Below are 20,406 nucleotides of genomic sequence, written 5' to 3'. Positions count from 1 at the left end.
GTAACCTTGTGATTTTCTTGCCTCTACACTCAGAAATTAGTCCTGGCACTGTTTTGGGGTCTGTATGAAACGCCTGGAATTCAACTTAGGTCAGCCAAATGAAAGGACTGTGCCTTCTCTCTCCCTACTGTTGACATGTGTTCCCAAGAGAACTCTAATATGGCTTTTTCCTGCTCCTCATTGAGATACTCATCTCTCTCTCTCTCTCTTTTTTTTTTTTTTTGGTTTTTGGTTTTAGGGTCACATCCAGTGGCACTTTGATTATTCTTGGCTCTATGCTGAGAAATCAATTCTGGCGTTCATGGGGGACCATATGGGATGCCGGGTTCAAACAACCCTTGTTCCTGGGTCAGTCGCTTGCTAGGCAAACACCCTAAGGCTGTGCTATCTCTCCCGCCCCTCCTATCCTTTTTGTAAGCTGATTTACTACATAAAAACCACATATGGTCACTATCTTGACTATTCAATCAAATTTTACTCAGTTAATTTTTTCCACACACCCAGTGACTCTCAGGGATTACTCCTGGCTATTAGCCCAGGACTGTATGGGACATCAGGGGATTGAACCTCTGTCCATCCTAGGATAGCGATTTCAAGGCAGATGCCTTACCACTTTCGCCACCGCTCCAGCCCTCATTCTCTTAAATTTTTTATTTTGATTTTGGGTCTCACATAAGGGCACTTGGTTATTCTTTGAACAGTGTACAGAAAATACTTTAGTTGTGCTCGGGTACTGTTTTTTTATGCCAGGGATCAGATCAGCATCAGCTTTGTCAAGACAAACACCCAACCTATTATTCCATCACGAAGGCCCATCATTCAAATTAAGGTGTTTTTATTTTAGGGTTTATGGGTCACTACTCCTGGCTCTGTACTCAGAAATAGCTCCTGGCAGGAATGGGAGACCATCTGGGGTGCCAGGATTCAAAGAACCATAAGTCCTAGATTGTTGTTGTTTTGGGGTCACACCCCGCAGTGCTCAGGGATTACTCCTGGCTCTATGCTAAGAAATCTCACCTGGCACGCAAGGGGGACCATATGGGATACCGGGATTTAAACCACCTTCTTTCTGCGTGCAAGGCAAACACCCTACCTCTATGCTATCTCTCCAGCCCAGGTCCTAGATTTTGCCTGCAAGGCAAATGCCCTAAGGCCCTCCCCAACATTTCTTGTTTTGTTTTTCACTACAGCTGACTGCACTCAGAAGATATTCTTAACTCTGTACTCAGAAATTACTTCTGGGGGCCAAAGAGATAGCATGGAGGTAAGGCGTGGTTCAAATCCCTGCATCCCATATGGTCTTCAGTGCCTGCCAGGGGCGATTTCTGAACGTTGAGCCAGGAGTTACCCCTGATCGCTGCCAGGTGTAACCCAAAAACCAAAACAACAACAACAAATAATTTACTTCTAGCCGGCTAGAGAGACCATATAGGATGCCAGGGATCCAACTTGTGAGTGGAATGCAAGGCAAACTCCTCCCTGCTGTGATAGTGCTCCAACCTCCAACAGGTTCTTTCATTGCATATTTGGTTTCATTTTAGAATGCAGACCAGCAGTTCAAGATTTGGCCTTTCAGCAATTTCCTTTTGGGACGGGATCTCCAAAGAGGGGTGAAATGGTAAGATTTTCACGTTCCAAATCAGTATATTTATGTGGTGTGGGAATTCTCTGCGTTGCAGACACATGTAGCTCTTAAAGTAGCGCATTACCCCATCTATAGTTTTTGCACTTCTGGGAGAATCCTGAGCTCTTCATTGGGAGAGATTGCTGTTACTTTCACTTGAGTGCAAAATTCAATTCAATTAGGTTTCTTTTTGTGTCTCACTCAATCTCTCTCTCTTTCTTTTTTTTTTTTTCGGGCCACACCAGTTTGATGCTCAGGGGTTATGTTTTTTTGTTGTTGTTGTTCTTGGACCTCACATAGTGACACTCAGGGGTTAATCCTGGCTGTGTGCTCAGAAATCGCCACTGATGAGGGGGACCACACGAGAGTTTGGGGGATCAAACCAACCATCCATCCTAGGTGAGGCGTGTGCAAAGCAAATGCCCTACCACTGTGCCACTGCTCCAGTTCCAAGTTTGTATTTTTTGTTTTTATTTTTTGTTTATGGGCCACACCTGGTAGCACTGAGAATTACTCCTGGCTCTGCTCAGCAATCACTCCTGGCATGCTCAGAGGACCATATTGGATTCCAGGAATTGAACCTGGGTCACCCATGTCAAGGCAAACGCCCTATCACTGACTGTGCTATCAGTCCTTTCCCTCTATAAGATTTCTTTTTTTTTTTTTTTTGTTTTTTTGGGCCACACCCAGTAACGCTCAGGGGTTACTCCTGGCTATGCGCTCAGAAGTTGCTCCTGGCTTGGGGGACCATATGGGACGCCGGGGGATCGAACCGCGGTCCATCCGAGGCTAGCGCAGGCAAGGCAGGCACCTTACCTCTTGCGCCACCGCCCGGCCCCTCTATAAGATTTCTAACCTAAAGTTATTAATCATATTTTCCATACCAAGGAAATGCTGTGATTTATGGTGGAAAGGGGTTAGGGAGAGAAGAAGTATTTTCTTTTTCATATAATAAAATGTTAGGTCACATGTGTTTTTTTTTTTTTATTAGTTTTGTTTTGGTTTTGGGAGACAGTCTGATGTTCCTAGCTCTGCACTCAGAATCACTCCTGGCTGGCTCAAGGGACTATATGAGATGTGAGGGATCGAACCAAGGTCAATCATGTGCAAAGCAAACACCCTACCCTCTGAGCTATCAGTCAGGGCCAGGTCGAGTGTTTAAACTACTCATTTCTTGGCTGGATTTATATGTCAGTGGAAAAGTCTCTTTATTCTGTGTTGATCGAAACCTGAATTTCGTCCCAAGCCCCCTTAAGTTTGATCGGGGGCACACCACCATAGTAAACATGAGCATTTCTTTTTAGCATTCCTCATAGTATATATGAAAAATAAAAAAGTAAAGATAACTCTTTGTGTTTGGGAAGAATGTGCCTATAGTGGGGCTTATATGTTTGGGAAAACACTAACATGCCTGTAATGAAATGGAGACATTCTCACACTCAGGACTTCCACATCGGCAAATTTGCTAGTCCTAACAGTCAAAATAAAAATGGGAGTGATAGGGGTCGGAGAGAAGCATGGTGGCAAGGCATTTGCCTTTTATGCAGAAGATCATTGGTTCAAATCCCGCATCCCATATGGTCCCCCGAGCCTTCCAGGAGTGATTTCTGAGTGTGGAGCCAAGAGTATCCCCTGAGTACTGCCGGGTGTGACCCAAAAAACAAAATAAAGAAAGAAAGAAAGAAAGAAAATGGGAGCTATCAATAGCATAGAGGGTAAGGCTTTTGCCTTGCACAGGGCCCATCAGGGTTCAGTCCCTGGTATCCCATATGATCTTGCCAGTACTGTTAGTAAATGACTCTCAAAGCCGAAAGTAATTCCTTTGTATCACTCAGTTTCCCCAACACAAACTCACATATACACACACACACATACAAAAGAAAAAAATAAAGGGCCTAGTAAGTACATCTGATTGTGCGCCTGCCTTGCATGCAGTGACCCAGGTTGAATAGCCTATAGGTTCCCTGTTCCCTAAGAACTGTCAAGAGTAAAGTCTGAGTGCAAAGCAAGGAGTAGCCTGTGAGCATAGCTGAGTGTGACCCAAAGAAAGAAAAGAAAACATTACATACATAACAGAATTGCTTGGATGCTAGATTTTCAGCCTCGTGGATTTAGCCCCAACTCTCTTTAAATTACAGTATTTATTTATTTATTTATTTATTTGATTTTTGACCAACACCCTGTGACACTCAGGGTTTACTCCTGACTCTATGCACAGAAACCTCTCCTGGCTCATGGGACTATATGGCATGCCAGGGATTGTACCTTGCTAGGTCTGTTCTGGGTTCGTTGCATGCAAGACAAATGCCCTCCTGCTGTGCTATTGCTCTGGCTCCGTTTCATTGTTAGGGCAAATTTACACAGGGAAGAAAATTTAAAAGAGAAAGGTATTTGTTGATCTGTTGGCTACCCTTATTCCTAACACTGGTCTGTGGTATTTACTGCACAAGTGTCGGAAATGAAGGGCCAAAGACCAGAGTGAACACAGAAACCCCACTGGATGAGCCGATGAGCCTTGTGTACCCAATAATTAGTGATTTAGGGTCAAAATATGACCTTCCTGCCCCTTTTCTCAGACTGTAACCTAACAAGTCAATCTTCTTTACTGGGTGTCTACCTGTTTCCACAGATATCCACACCTGTGGACAGTTGAGTTTTTGTGGTTGAAATCACAGTTGAGGGCCTGTTTTTAAAGAAGGAGACTAGAAATGAAGAAAGAAGTAATTGGACTAACTTGTGCTTTTCCACAGGGAAGCAGCAAACCCTGTTGGGACGGGGCTATTCCTGTGTTGTGGAACACAGTCGGAAGGGCACTATCCTGCCTGCACCCTGATGGAAATGAGGACTCATGGGGCATTTGTTCTGGAGGAGGCCAGAATGAATTGAGCATTCTCGCTGAGAATCCCCAGTCAGCTGGGCACAGCAACCCTAAGTCTAATCTGTCCAGTTCCTGTACAGAGATCACCACACTTGGGCCACCCTGCCCTGAGCAAACAGTGTTTGCTAGATTTCCCTCACAGCGAAACGTGAACAAGGTCATTCGCTGCGGAGTGGAGGCCCCGGAGTGTAAGAATTGTGGAGGGACCTTCCCATGTGCTTGGCATTGTGATTTACCATCAGACACCCTCAGTGCAGAGAATCCCTCTGAAGGTCAACAAGATAGACATGGTCTTTGCCAACTGTCACACCCAAGTGACCCTAAGGAGGTCTGTATGCAAAAGAAATGTCAGACACTTCCAGCAGGTGAGAAGGCCTCTCACCCTTCAGTCCTTACTACACCCATGAAAATTCAAATAGGGGAAAAGCCTTATACATGTCAGGAGTATGGGGAGGTCTTTGCTCAACCCTCAGGCCTTTTAGCATGTAAGAAAATTCATACAGGAGAGAAACCTTATACATGTCAGGAGTGTGGAAAAGCCTTCACTCAATCCTCAAACCTTTTAGTACACAAGATAATTCATACAGGAGAGAAACCTTATATGTGTCAGGAGTGCGGACAAGCATTCACTCAATCCTCAAGCCTTTTAGCACACAAGAAAATTCATACAGGCGAGAAACCTTATACATGTCAGGAGTGCGGGAAAGCTTTCACTCAATACTCTGGCCTTTATTCACACAAGAAAATTCATACAGGAGAGAAACCTTATACATGTCAGGAGTGCGGGAAAGCTTTCACTCAATACTCTGGCCTTTATTCACACAAGAAAATTCATACAGGAGAGAAATCTTATACATGTCAGGAGTGTGGAAAGGCCTTTACTCATTCCTCAGGCCTTTTAGCACACAAGAAAATCCATACCGGAGAGAAACCTTATACGTGTCAAGAATGTGGGAAAGCCTTTACTCGATCCTCATACCTTTTATCACACAAGGAAATTCATACAGGAGAGAAATCTTATACATGTCAGGAGTGTGGGAAGGCCTTTTCTCAATCCTCAGGCCTTTTAAGCCACAAGAAAATTCACACAGGAGAGAAACCTTACACATGTCAGGAGTGTGGGAAAGCCTTTGCTCGATCCTCATACCTTTTATCACACAAGATAATTCATACAGGAGAGAAACCTTATACGTGTCAAGAGTGTGGGAAAGCCTTTACTCGATCTTCACAGCTTTTATCACACAAGAAAATTCATACAGGAGAGAAACCTTATACATGTAAGGAGTGCTGAAAGCCAGTGCTCAATCCTCGAGCCTTTTATCACACAAAAAATTCATACAGGTTAGAAACCTTATACATGTCAAGCGTGCTGGAAGGACTTCATTCAACCTTCAAAACTTTTATTACACAAGAAATTTTTTTTTTTTTGGGCCACACCCGTGTGATGCTCAGGGGTTACTCCTGGCTTAAGGGCTCAGAAATTACCCCTGGCTTGGGGGGACCATATGGGACGCTGGGGGATCTAGAGCAGTCCTTCCTTGGCTAGTGCTTGCAAGGCAGACACCTTACCTCTAGCGCCGCCTAGCTGGCCCCTACACAAAAAATTTCATTCAAGAGAGAAACCTTAAAAGTGTCAAGAATGCAGAAAGGCCTTTGCTCAACCTGCAAACCTTTTAACACAAGAAAATTCATTCAGGAGAAAAACCTCATACATGTCAGGGAAGGCCTTTGGTTATTCTTCAAGACTTTATAATCATAAGAAAATTCATTCTAGGGAGGCACATGGAAAATCTCCAGACCACCAGCCAATGAGAGTAGGGGAAGAGCGATAGCACAGCGGGAGGACAACTGCCTTGCATGGTGCTGACCTGGGGGCTGACCCAGGTTCTATCCTCAGCATCCCATATGGTTCCCTGAGCACGCCAGGAGTGATTTCTGAGCGCAGAGCCAGGAGTAATCCCTGAGCAGCCACTGGTGTGGCCCCAAAACAAAACAAAAGCACATTTTTATAAAAAGCTCATTGTCTCCTAGTTATCTAGAACATTCTTAAACTGGTGCAGGGTGAATTATTTGAATATGTACCTTTGCGCAGAAAGTTGGATTGCTTGCTATAAGCACTGTAATTGTCATGGGAACCAATGGGAAAGGGAACTTTCATATCATGCTTTTGTTTGGGTGCTGGACTTTTTGGCGTGGTCTTGCGGGGATCTCCCGCACCCCACATCCCGCCTGGACTGGTCTTGAGCATAGAGGTAGGAGTCAGCCTGTCCTGAGCACATTCAGGCCTGCCTGGAAACTTCCCCACCCTACCCCCAAGAACTCACTGCTTCCCTCTAAGCCCACCTTAGTCCCCAAAATGTTCTGGGCAATGTGCTGAAAGTCCTTCTCTGAGCCCCTATGCCTGAGAGACAAGCTTCCAGTCTCACTGGCCCCAGGGAGCCTCTGGAACCAACCAGTCTGGAGCCATAGAAAATCAGTCTGTTTCTCGGGACTGGCTCCATGATGCTCTGCGTGGCCTTGCTCAGGTGCAAGCTCACTCACTTGCCAGCCTGGCAGTGCTTGGGAACATCTACCTGCTGTCTTTGTGCTGAGGCCTCTGCAAAACCTGTCTTCTCGGCCCAGGTGCCCAGCCCCTTCACTTTCTCAACCAGGAGACAGTTTCAAACAAACTGTTCAAACAGAAGCCTCAAGTCAGAGAAAAATCTGTGGTAGATGAAAGGTGGGAAGGGGAAGAAGTGAGAGAGGTTTAAAAGAATTTGGGCCTTGGGGCCGGAGAGATAGCATGGAGGTAAAGCATTTGCCTTGCATGCAGAAGGACAGCGGTTCAAATCCCGGCATCCCATGTGGTTCCCCAAGCCTGCCAGAAGGTACTTGTGAGGGTAGAGCCAGGAGGAACCCCTGAGTGCTACTGGGTATGACCCAAAAACCAAAAATAAAATAAAAAGTAAGAGTTTGGGCCTTATCCCAAGCCCTGCAAAGCCTTTTCCCAGATTCACAATGACTTGAGTGTTTGACTTCTCAGGCTCTCTCTCCTTTAAAAACTCAGTCCTGGATCCTAGGGGTGGGTGGGTGTGGGGGAGTCCCCATGGGCCTAAGCTTGGAGCTTTGGATGGTTTGCTTCCGATTTCTGGGTTGCTTCTTTGGGCCCACATCTGGCTGCCCTCACTCAGTCTTCCTCCTCCTCTGCTCAGGCATCATACCTGGAGGGACAAATGTGGCTCTAGGGTTTCCCAAGGTAGGAACCTGACTGACTTCTGGGCTGGTGCCTCCCCTGCAAGGCCCTCATGCTGCCTTTCCAAGGGCTCCTTTAGCATTCCTATCATTCCTATCATATTTCCCACCCCCAACATCAGACTCTAGGAGGAGGCCCCTAACTGCCCCTGCTGCAAGAGTCTGAGTGGCACTCACACTCAGAGGTGCCCTGGGACACAGAAAATACTGGTGAATTTCTTTTCAGCCTGCCTTGAAGATCATGAACCCCAACTTTCCCTTTGTTTCCTGCTGCAGGCAGTGGGAGCTCAGACATTCACCAGTGCAAGGCGGCTGTGCATCCTGAACCCTCCTCCCCCATTGGGGAAACCTCTGAGTTTTTTTGTTTTTGTTTTTAGAAACTTTTTTTTTTAATTATGACAACAAAGATGCAAAGAAAGAGGACAGGGTAAAGTTACAGTGGAAGCCCAATCACCCATAAACAGAATTCTCGGTAGTCCCATCGATGATATCCCAGCCTTGAACTTTCAGCCAAAGAACATTAAGAAAAACAAAACTGAACCCATGTACAATACAATTACTTTGTCCCTCAAATCCCCAGTTGTAGTACATACTATTTCTTAGCAGCACACAATATAATCTAAAGACATTAGACTTATGTAACTCCTTAAACATTGAGGGCAAAGTACATTTCTCTAGTTCCATGCACATGCTTACTAGTTTAAGTTAACCTCAAAAGTTTTAGTGGATTGTTTTTCTTAAGGATTGGAGTCAAGGGAACATAGTAAAAAACGGTATTAAAGTGGCATTTGTTTGCATAGGCCCACCAAAAAATAAGGGACATGGAAAGACAAATTATGGTCTAAATACAAGGAGACCCTACCCCTGAAGTTTCCTGGCACAGGACTGACTCTAGGCTCCAGGCAAACTAGTTTGTCCAATTCAAGTCATCGTCTGTAGTGGCAATACACCTCCATTCCTCACATAGTCTCTGTTGTTGGTATCATGCTTCTGTATTAAAGATCCTGGAGTCTGCATATCCCATATTGCAGTCAGGATGGTGCAGAGCATCCTCTCGTTTCACCTCACACTTAAGGGGCACTAGAGAGAACCATGTCCTGTAGAGCAGGTCATTGTTGTTGTCAAGTCTTCTCAGTGTAAACGGAAGTCTCTCTTTAGGAGGTCGATGTCAGACCCTTGGTAGTGTCCTTCCTGGTAGAGGACTGCTTCCAGCTGTTGCTATATAAGACCTTGGATGTTTTGTAGATAGCTTGCCTGGTTCTGGCGTGAATGGAGGATGCCCATTCTTCTGAGGCCTGTGCCAGGTCGTTATATCAATGTTCAGGGTGTAAGGTACATTGTACTGAGATTTATTAGATAAGAACTTATCTGTATGTATGGTGTTTTCCCATTTTAATGTGTCTATGCAAACAAGGATCAATGCCATGAAGCGTTATTGGTGCATCTGGAGGCAATAGGAACAAGTCCAGCAAATTCCATGACATATTTCAATCATAGGCATCAAACTGAGGGACAGTTTCAACAACAATCCTTACTGAACAGCTTACAAAGAAAAGATAAGATGAAAAGTGGATAGAAACATCATGGTAGAAGAATATATAGAGAGTTATATCAGTTAAAGAAAATACCCATAAAATATACAAAAGATATATGTGTTCAATATGTGTTCAATTTGTGTCCTTCTAAATAGTTCTAGGATTTGTTAGATCTACTGTATGTCTTAGGTCAGAGATTAGAACTGTGTGTTACTGAAGTTAAGAAGGGTAAATCTGGGGTACTGATGGTTGGGAGGAGCATATGTCACTCGGGGGCGCTAGCCCCCAAGTGGAAACCTCTGAGTTTTAAGGGTTCATACTGGGGAAAGATGCTTGCCCTGAAGGCAGCCAGCACCACCCCTGGAACCCCACTATTGCAAAACAATAGAGAAACTTTGCCAAGACTTGAAAAGTGGAGCTTGCTGGCCCCAGCACTTCGGCCATTTTGCATATTTCTTTTGCTCCAAAGGCCCTGAAAGACATCTGGGGAGCATGAGTCCTAAGAACCACCATGTGGGAACAAGCCAAGTCTCCACTCAAGTGAACTAAGTGCTTACAAGATCTGTGTCCACGAACCCATCTGTCTCTCAATGTGGAGAAGCATCTCAATCTGGCTATGGATCTCTCTATGCCAAGTGGCTGAAAAGGAAATGGTGGAGAGTTTCCTGCTAACTCAAATCATGAGGAGAGGGACCTTTGGAAAAGGATATCTTCAGGAGATGCTAGAGAAGGCAAGAGCAGGGACAGAGCAGAGCAATGATGATAGCACAGCTGGTAAGGAGTTTGCCTTGCACAAAGCTGTCCCTGGATTCAAATGGAGCAGGCACCTCATAGGGTCCCTCTAGCATTCCAGGAGGGATTTCTGAGCACAGACCCAGGAAGAGAGGCCTGGGCTCCACTGAGGGGGCGTGTAACACCTCTCAACCTCGCCCACCTCTCCTATTTCCCTCCCAAAAAAAAAACCACTCACACAGACTCGAGCTGATAACTCCATGTAGTAGTTTTGATTCAAATTGCCATGATAATCAATACAGGACCAGGACGCTGAGCTTCATTTCTTGGCATAGCGCTTTTGGTAATCTCCATGTCTTCTGCTCCTCACTTTCTCCACTTAGGGACAAGACCAATTCCTTGTGGTAGCAAGGCTTTCGAGGTGCTTTCTACATCTTGGAGTTTCCGTTTTCTGTCAGGCCACTGTTTCCTGCCCAGTTGTTGAGGAAGTAGGATCACCCCGTCAGTGAGGCATCTCTTTGTTGGTGTGCTTCTTTGCTTTGGGCTCCAGAGACTTGTTGAATTGAGGTCCATTGGTGTCTAGCCACACATGCAGATTTCCATGCTAATTTGTTTCTGTGATGTTACTCTGAATTTGCTGTCCTTGGCTTCCATTTGCTCCCCCACCCCATACACTGATGACTAAAAATTGGTCTTGGTTGCTAAATAGTTTATTCCCTGAAAAAGTCCCTGAAGACATGGGTGTATCAGGAAGGGCAGGTTGCAGCAAACTTGCTAGTGTCTTAACTGGCTCTGGCCCAAAACTCTGGAATTCTTCCAGAGTCCTGGATGCAACTGGGTAGGTGAGCTGGTCCCATATTGACGTGGAGGTGATGGAAGGAACACTGTATGCCAGGCAAGGGATTCACCTCCTCTCCTGTATCTCCACTCCCCATACAAATCCTGCCTTTCTAACTCCGGTCCACAGAGGCCACTGCAGGCAAGCAGAAAACTGGAGGCACTGGAAGGTGGTAGAAATCCCTAGCTACCTGGGGCATCTATTTCAGCACTAAGTCATTCAGGGCAGCTCTCCCTTAGTCCCCACGAAGGAACATCCCCAAAGACAGCCTTTGTCACTTGCTTGGGGCTAAGATGCACCAGAATGGGACAGACATTTCTAAATCATTCTATATCGATTCACTTATATTTGGTTTTGGAGACCGAACTTGGCAGCCATGAGGGGTCAGTCCTGGCTCTGTGCTCAGAATTCACTTGAGGTAACAGAGGGAGGGAATGCCAGTAATAGGACCCACTTGTCAAGCAGCATTGCAACCCACGGTGCTTGTCTTGGCACCTGGTTTCCGTGAGTTGACAGGACCCACTGAAGGCTAAAGACCTCCTGGGCAGGCGCCCTGGGTCTGGGCTCCACAGAGGGGAGCAGGGGGCGAGGCGTGAGGCGCCTGTCTGGGCAGGGTGGGGCGGGACTCAAGGCATGGCGAGGGTGCTGCCTCCCGGCCACCGCACTGTCCTTGGACACTGGAATCAGAACACCAGGGCATCAGGGGCCTGTCTTTTCGGCGGAACCAAGCCTCAAAGGAAGAGCACCCCATCCCAACTTGCCTGACTCAGCCACTTTGTGAGGGGCTCTTTCACCCCACCCCCGAAAGTGCTTTGGGCCACACCTCCTGGGGAGTGACTCTCCCTGGCAAAGGGCCTCTGGGCCTCTTGGGTCTCTTTCAGCACGGAGCAACACAGACATGGGGACCTCACAGCCACAGTGCCTGACACGCCCTGGCCTCAGATGGCCCCAGGTGGGATTCCAGGAGTCTCTCCTCCCTGGCAATTGCCTATCCTCTGGGCTATGGAGGCTGCCCCCCCCATGCAGGGCCATCTCTGGATCTGCAATAGCCCCAGGTAATGATCTGGTCTATAATCTATCTCTGAGTTTTAGGGCATATTAAGACTTTATTACCCTGGGGATTCCTTCCCTGCCTATCTGCTTCACCCTTGATAAAGTACTTAAAGAGTGTGAGGAAACTTTCACTTCCTTCAGTTCCTTTCATTCATATGAAAATTGTTTCTGGATGGGTTGATCAGTAGTACAGACTTGCACACGACTGACCCAGCTTGGATCCCTGAAATTGTATAGAGTCCTGCAAACCCTTCCCAAGGGATTTCTGAATACTGAGCCAGGAATAGCTTCTTGGAGCACCACAGGTGTGTGGCCCCAAAAAGAAATGAGAGAATTTAAAGTGAAGAGAATCCTTACATATGTAGGGAATGTGGAATGGCCTTTCTGTATTTCAGAATGTTTTCTCTACATAATAAGATAAGTACTGGTCAGGAGCAATAGCACATCTGGTAGGGTATACACCTTGCACATGGCTGACCTGGGTTCTATCCCCAGCATCCCACTTGGACCCTTGACCCTGCCTGGAGTAATTTCTTAGCTTAGAGCCAGGAGTACCATTGAGCACCACTTGGTGTGGTCCAGTCCCTGATTGTTTTGTTTAATATTGAATTTTGTGGCGAACTGATAATATTCAATGCTTAATCTTGTATTCTGGATTCTATCCTAGCAACATCAGTAGACCCTAATGTGTGCCTGGGATAGACCCTGTGTTGACCCTTTTCGAATGACCCCAATATTTACTGTGCAGGGCAGGAGGGGGAAAAAAAAGCAAAAAAAGCACAAAACATTGTTTATTTTTTATATATTATTTTTATCTTTATTTATTATTATAATTATTTTTATTTACCTATCTATTTTTGGTCGATTTCTTTGTTTTGGTGTGGTTATTGAAGCTGTTGCCCCATTTATACTTATTTTTTTTCTTTCTTCTTTTCTTTCCTTTTTTTTTTTTTTTTTTTTTTTTTTGGTTTTTGGGCCACACCCGGCGGTGCTCAGGGGTTACTCCTGGCTGTCTGCTCAGAAATAGCTCCTGGCAGGCACGGGGGACCATATGGGACACTGGGATTCGAACCAACCAGCTTTGGTCCTGGATGGGCTGCTTGCAAGGCAAACGCCGCTGTGCTATCTCTCCGGGCCCTTCTTTTCTTTCTTTATGTGCTCTGCCATGTTCTTATCTCAAGACCGTGGCGGTTCTTTTTTTTTTTTTTTTTTTTTTTTGGTGCTTATCGTTATTGTTGGAGTCCTCACTGGATATTTGACACTTCTTTTTGTACTGGTGGAGTGTTTCACCTTTTTCTTTTTTTTGTTTTTGTTTTTGTTTTGGGGCCACCCCCGGCAGTGCTCAGGGGTTACTCCTAGCTGTCTGCTCAGAAATAGCTCCTGGCAGGCATGGGGGACCATATGGGACACCAGGATTCGAACCAACCACCTTTGGTCCTGGATCAGCTGCTTGCAAGGCAAACGCTGCTGTGCTATCTCTTCGGGCCCCACCTTTTTCTTCTTCATCTCTCAAACCAATGATGAGAGCCTCTAGAAGAATTCCGCTTATTTTCGGCATATTAGACCTTTACCCCAGTTTATTACTTTTCTCTTCTTCAAACAAAACCACGTAACTTGAACTAGCTAGTCCTGCCTCCCAGTTAGAGGGGGAAATAAGGGAGGCACCAGGACCAAACAGGTGCAAGACTACTAAGTAGTAGGCTAGATACAGAGGGGACCACATATTCTGGCAGCCCTGGGGGTTAGGGAAGAGCATATGGGAGGTAGGACAAAAACGAAGGTGTAGGGAGGACAAATTGGTGATGGAAATCCCCCCTGATTTTATGTAAATATGTACCTAAAATATTATTGTGAAAAATATGTAAGCTACGATGATCAAAATAAAAATTATATTAAAAAACAAAGTAAAAAAAAAACAAAATAACTATTATAAACAACTTTGTAACCATGGTATTTAAACAAAAATAAATAAATTTTAAAAAAAGCTAAAGAAATTCATAGTAAGTTTTACACTAAAGTTATACTGTGATTTGTGAGGACGAGATAATTATTTATTAAAATTTTTTTTCAGGGGAGAGCGCGAACGCAGTCCCCCACTACCATAAATTATGCAGTCGAGTTTCCCACATTTGGGGAAATCACAGGGGTCAGCACACCCGGAGTGCAATGGGTGAGCCTCGCCCTGGGGAAACCACCTTTGTGATCATGGTATCTCCCCTGCCAGGCAAGTATTATTTATTAAAATATTAGTTTAAATTTTGTTTATGCTCATTCATTTGTCAGCTGGATCCACATTCTACTGGAAAGTCTCTTGCTGTGCTGAAGGAAGGAAACTTGGGTTTCAACCCATCACTCTATGTGGGTTCCTGTACCCCATCAGGTATAACCTTGGAGCATATGGTCATGAACAATGCCCTGTGGGGACCCCCCCAATGGAAATTTCCAAGATCATGAAATTTCTCAAACAAATCAAGTTTAGTTTCCACAATTGGGTCCCATACCAGCAGCCAAGGGGGCTGAGAAGTAGAACAGTGGGGAGAGTGTTTGCCTTACATGTACCAAACCCAGTTCAAAACTCAGCATCCTTTATCTGCTCCTCAGAGCCAGGACTATCGCCTGACATGATTGAGTTTGACCCCCCACCCCTCCATTTCCCAAAATGAGAAATTTGTAACTTAGCAGGATATAATCCTGTTTGAGTATGGCAGAAGGTTCTAATTACATAAGAGCTGTGGGGAGTTATTTTTGGTGATTATCATTCTGGTCTTGTCTACGCCAATATTCCAGACTTTGGATGTCGGTGTGTGTTATAATATAAGGAATTTGCACTGTTGGGAGGACAATGTGCCATTAGAGGAGGTTAAGGGACACTGGTGATTGGGATCAATATTTAAACAATATCCACTTGAAATTCCATCAAGCTTATTGTAACTCAGTGATTCAATAAAAAAAAAAATACAAAGTGTTTGGTAAGAAAGCACAATGGTGAGGATACAGGTTGTTCAGACTGCTGATCTGGGTTCTATCTCAGCACTCCATGTTTTCCTGAGCAGACCAAGTATAATTTCTGAATTCCTGAGAGTCACTAATGTTGGCCGCCAAACTAAAATCAATAAAAAATAGAGTGGACTCTTGGGAGACCTCAACACGGCCCTTTCAACACTTGATAGGTCAACTAGATTGAAACCCAACAAAAATATACTAGACTTGAAAAGAGAAATGGAAGAAAGAGGCTTAGTAGATATATAGGCCACTCCATCCCCCAACACCTGGATACACATTCTTTTCCAATATACATGGGTTGTTCACCAGGATAGACCACATGCTGGCACATAAAACATACCTTCATAAAATCAAGAGGATAGAAATTTTGCAGGCTATCTTCACTGACCACAGGCTCTGAAATTAAATGTGAACCACAAAGAGACACGGAAGAAAAACTTTTAACACCTGGAAATTAAACAGCCTGCTTCTGAACAAGCAGTGGGTCCAAGATAAAATCAAAGAGGAAATCAAACTCTCCTGGAAACAAATGACAATGAAGGCACAAACTATCAGAACCTATGGGACACAGCAAAAGTGGTACTGAGAGGAAAATTTATAGCTTTGCAAGCACAGGAAGGAAGCATCAGGAAGGAAGAAGAGGTATACCTGAATAGCTTAATGACGCAGCTTATAGAATTAGAAAATGATCAACAAAAAGAACTAAAAATAGGGAGATAGAAGGAAATTACAAAGCTAAGAGCAGAAATCAATGAAGTGCAAACCCAAAAAACAATTCGAAAGATCAATGAAAACAGAAGTTGATTCCTTGAAAAAATAAACAAGATTAATAGACCATTGGCAAAACTCACAAAGAAAGGGAGAGAGAGAAACTTGATAACCTATATCAGAAATGAAAAGGGGGATATCACTACAGATACTGCAGATGGTAATCAGAGACTACTTTGATAAACTCTATGCTACGAAATATGAGAACCTGAAAGAAATGAATAAATTCTTGAACTCTTATAACCTTCCACAGTTGAATAAAGAGGATGTAGAATATCTAAACACACCCCATCACTATTGAGGAAATTAAAACCGTAATCAAAACTTTGCCCAAAAACAAAAGCCCAGGCCCAGATGGATTCACTAATGAATTCTTTCAAACCTTTCAAAGGAACTACTACCAATCCTGGCCAGGCTCTTTCATGAAATTGAAAAAAAACGGGAACACTTCCAAATAGCTTTTATGAAGCCAACATCACCTTGATACCAAAACCGGATAGAGATGCTGCCAAAAAAGAAAAGTACAGACCTATCTCTGATGAACACAGATGCAAAGATCCTCAACAAAATCCTGGCAAATAGGATCCAATCCCTCATCAAGAAGATCATTCACTATAATCAAGAAGGTTTCATCCCAGGAATGCAAGGATGGTTTAACATCCATAAATCTATCTACATAATACACAACATCAACAAGGAGAAAAATAAAAATTACATGATCATATCAATAGACACAGAGAAAGCATTTGATAAGGTCGTACACCCGTTTTTTTGTTTTTGTTTTTGGTTTTGTTTTTTGGGCCACACCCGGCAGTGCTAAGGGGTTACTCCTGGCTGTCTGCTCAGAAATAGCTCCTGGCAGACATGGGGGAACCATATGAGACACCGGGATTTAGGTCCTGGATCGGCTGCTTGCAAGGCAAACACCGCTGTGCTTTCTCTCCGGGCCCCCTACACCCATTCTTGAATAAAAAAAACTCTCAGCAAGATGGAATGAAAGAAACCTTTCTCAATATAGTTAAGGCCATCTACCACAAACCAATGGCAAATATTATCCTCAATGGAGAAAAAGTAAAATCCTTTCCTCTAAATTCTGGTACAAGACAAGGCTGTCCTCTCTCACCACTCCTATTCAACATAGTACTGAAAGTACTTGCTATAGCGCTTAGGCAAAAAAGATATCAAGAAAATCCAGATAGGAAAGGATGAAGTCAAGCTCTCACTGTTTGCAGATGACATAATACTCTACTTAGAAAACCCTAAAGACTACCAAAAAGCTTCTAGAAACAATAGATTCATATAGCACGGTGACAGGCTACAAAATTAACACACAAAAATCAATGGCCTTGGGGCTGGTGAGGTGGCACTAGAGGTAAAGTGTCTGCCTTGCCAAGGAAGGACCATGGTTCCATCCCCCGGCGTCCCATATGGCCCCCCCACAAGACAGGGGCAATTTCTGAGCGCTTAGCCAGGAGTAACTCCTGAGGATCAAACGGTGTGGCCAAAAAAAATCAAAAAACAAAAAAAAAAATCAATTGCCTTTTTATACACCAATAATGATAAGGAAGCAATGGACATTAATAAAACAACCCCATTCACATTAGTGCCACACAAACTCAAATATCTTGGAATCAACCTGACTAAAGATGTGAAGGACCTATACCAAAAAATCTATAAAATCCTGCTCCAAGAAATAAGAGAGGACACGTGGAAATGGAAACACATATTCTGCTCATGGATTGGCAGGATAAACATCATTAAATGTCAATACTCCCCCAAAGCATTGTACAGATTTAATACCATTCCTCTAAAGATACCCACTACATTCTTCAGTGAAGTGGGATAAAAGACTTCTGAAGTTCGTTTGGAACAATAAACACCCTCAAATAGCTAAAGCAATCCTTGTGAAAAGGAATATAGGAGTCATTAATTTCCCCCTAAAATTTTTTTTTGGTTTTTGGGTCACATCTAGCAGCTCAGGGATTACTCCTGGCTCTATGCTTAGAAATTGCTCCTGGCAGTCTCAGGGGGCATGGGATGCTGGGGTTCGAACCACCATCCTTCTGCATGCAAGGCAAACAATTTACCTCCATACTATCTCTCTGGCCCCTACTTTCCCCAATTTTAAGCTGTATTACAAAGCAGTAGTTATCAAAACAGCATGGTATTGGAATAAAGACAGACCCTCATCAGTGGAATAGGCTTGAGTACTCACCTAGTTTTTGATAAAGGAGCAAGAAATCCAAAATGGAACAAGGAAAGCCTCTTCAACAAGTGGTGTTGGCACAACTGGTTAGCCACTTGCAGAAAAGTGAACCCAGACCCCCAGCTAACACCATGTACGAAGGTAAAATCCAAATGGATTAAAGACCTTGATATCAGATCTGTAACTATTGGGTATATAGAACAACACGTAGGTAAAACACTCCATGACATTGAGACTAAAGGCAATTTTAAGGAGGAAATGAGTGGTAACGCATTTGCCTTGCATGCAGAAGGATGGTGGTTCAAATCCCGGCATCCCACATGGTCCCGTGTGCCTTCCAGGAGTGATTTCTGAGCATAGAGACAGGAGTAGCCCCTGAGCACTGCCGGGTGTGACCCAAAAAAAGGAAGAAAGAAAAAAAAGACCTCTGTATCAGTCCTAAAACCATTAGTATATAGAACTACATAAAAGTAAAACTCTCCATGACATTGAGACTAAAGGCATCTTCAAGGAGGAAATAGCACTCTCCAAACAAGTGGAAGCAGAGATAAACAGATGGGACTATATTAAGCTGCAAAAGTTCTGCACCTCAAAGGGAAACAATGACTAGCATACAAAAGCCAACCACAGAATGGGAGAAACTATTAATCCAATATCCATGAGACAAGAGGCTAAATCAAAAATATAGAAGGTACTGACAACATAACAAGAAAAAAATTCATAGCCCCATAAAAAATTGGGAATGCTGTCTAGTCCAGTCTTTATGGAAAACAGTATGTAGATTTTTCAAGAAACTGGAAAATGAACACCCTTTTGATATAGCTATACCACTCCTAGGGATATACCATAGGAACACAAAAATGCAATTCAAAATTCCCTCCCTCACACCTATATTTATTACAGTGCTATTTACAATAGCCAGACCCTGGAAACAGCCAAAATGCCCTTCAACCGAGGAATGGCTAAAAATGTGGTACATGGGCCCGGAGAGATAGCACAGCGGTGTTTGCCTTGCAAGCAGCCGATCCAGGACCTAAGGTGGTTGGTTCGAATCCCGGTGTCCCATATGGTCCCCTGTGCCTGCCAGGAGCTATTTCTGAGCAGACAGCCAGGAGTAACCCCTGAGCACCGCCAGGTGTGACCCAAAAACCAAAAACCAAAAAAAAAAAAAAGAATGTGGTACATATACACAATGGAATATGCTATCATCAAGAGAGATGAAGTAATGAAATTTTTCTATATGTGGATGTACATGGAATCTATTGTGCTGAGTAAAATAAGTCAGAAGGAGAGAGACAGAATGGTCTCATCTATGGGTTTTATGAAAAATTGAAGACATTATTATAATAAGGCCCAGAGACAATAGTGTTAAAGACAAGAAGGACCTGCTCACAATTTGAAGCTCACCACAAAGAATGGTGAATGCTGCTATGCAAGTAATTACACTAACAGCTAACATGACAATGTTAAAGAATGAGAGAAGTAGAATGTCTATCTTGAATACAGATGGGTGTGGGACGAGGGAGCCCCTTGTTACAGGAATGTTGGACTGATGAAGGGGATTTTGCTTATGACTGAAACCCAACTACAATCATGCTTGTAATCAAGGTGCTTAAAGATTTTATATAGTTAGAATTTTTTGGTTTTGATTTTGGGTCACACCTGGTAGCGCAAAGAGATTACTCCTGGCTGGTGCATGGAATTTTCATCCATTGAGCTTTTTTGCATTGAATGAGCCAAAGAAAGGGAGATATACAGATTAAGAAAAGAAGACATGGGGCTGGAGAGATAGCATAGAGGTAAGGTATTTGCCTTGCATGCAAAAAGATAGTGGTCCGAATCCTGGCATCCCATATGGTCCCCCATGCCTGCCAGGAGCGATTTCTGAGCACAGAGCTAGGAGTATCCTCTGAGCACTGCTGGGTGTGACCCAACCCTCCAAAACAAAACAAAACAAAACAAAACAAAAAAAAAAAAGAAAGAAAAGAAGATATGACATCAATAACCGTGATTGTGAAGAGCTTTTACTGGGCCCAAAGTGAAAGACTTTGGTGTTAGACAACTTAGCATGCTTGAAGCCTGTAGTTGGTTTTATGCCAGGATGCTTCATGGGTAAGGTCTCCCTGTTTTTAGGCCAAAGGTTTTTCCTTTCTATTTTCCCCAAATTTTGCTGTGCCTATTCAACCAACAACTGTCATACACAGACCTTTTTATTTATTTTTTTTATCTCTTAACTTTTTTTGGTTGGGTCACACCCAGCAGTACTTTTTTTTTTGGGGGGGGGCCACACCCGGTAATGCTCAGGGGTTACTCCTGGCTATGTGCTCAGAAGTTGCTCCTGGCTTGGGGGACCATATGGGACACCGGGGGATTGAACCGCGGTCCGTCCAAGGCTAGCGCAGGCAAGGCAGGCACCTTACCTTTAGCGCCACCGCCCGGCCCCTTCTTAATTTTTTTTAACTTAAAGGAAATATATCATATAGCTGGCACAATTTATCAAGTACATTTGTTTCAGGAAGAACAAAGACAACAAAATTA

At 43.9% G+C, this 20,406-nt stretch overlaps 2 protein-coding genes and 1 non-coding gene across 3 annotated transcripts in view; 1 reads left to right on the top strand and 2 right to left on the bottom strand.

The window, feature by feature from the left end:
- The window catches only part of ZNF91 (zinc finger protein 91), a 693,978-nt gene that overhangs the window by 281,590 nt on the left and 391,982 nt on the right, over positions 1–20,406 (bottom strand). The gene's annotated exons all lie outside the window — the stretch shown is intronic.
- The window catches only part of LOC126027241 (zinc finger protein 93-like), a 594,792-nt gene that overhangs the window by 311,750 nt on the left and 262,636 nt on the right, over positions 1–20,406 (top strand). The gene's annotated exons all lie outside the window — the stretch shown is intronic.
- Positions 13,960–14,123, bottom strand: LOC126029199 (U1 spliceosomal RNA). Its single transcript, XR_007502847.1, has one exon. It is a non-coding gene; the product is annotated as a U1 spliceosomal RNA (small nuclear RNA).

Source organism: Suncus etruscus, chromosome 14 (assembly GCF_024139225.1).
Source record: "Suncus etruscus isolate mSunEtr1 chromosome 14, mSunEtr1.pri.cur, whole genome shotgun sequence".
NCBI classification, from domain to species: domain Eukaryota; kingdom Metazoa; phylum Chordata; class Mammalia; order Eulipotyphla; family Soricidae; genus Suncus; species Suncus etruscus.
This window is presented reverse-complemented; position numbering and strand designations above follow the sequence as displayed.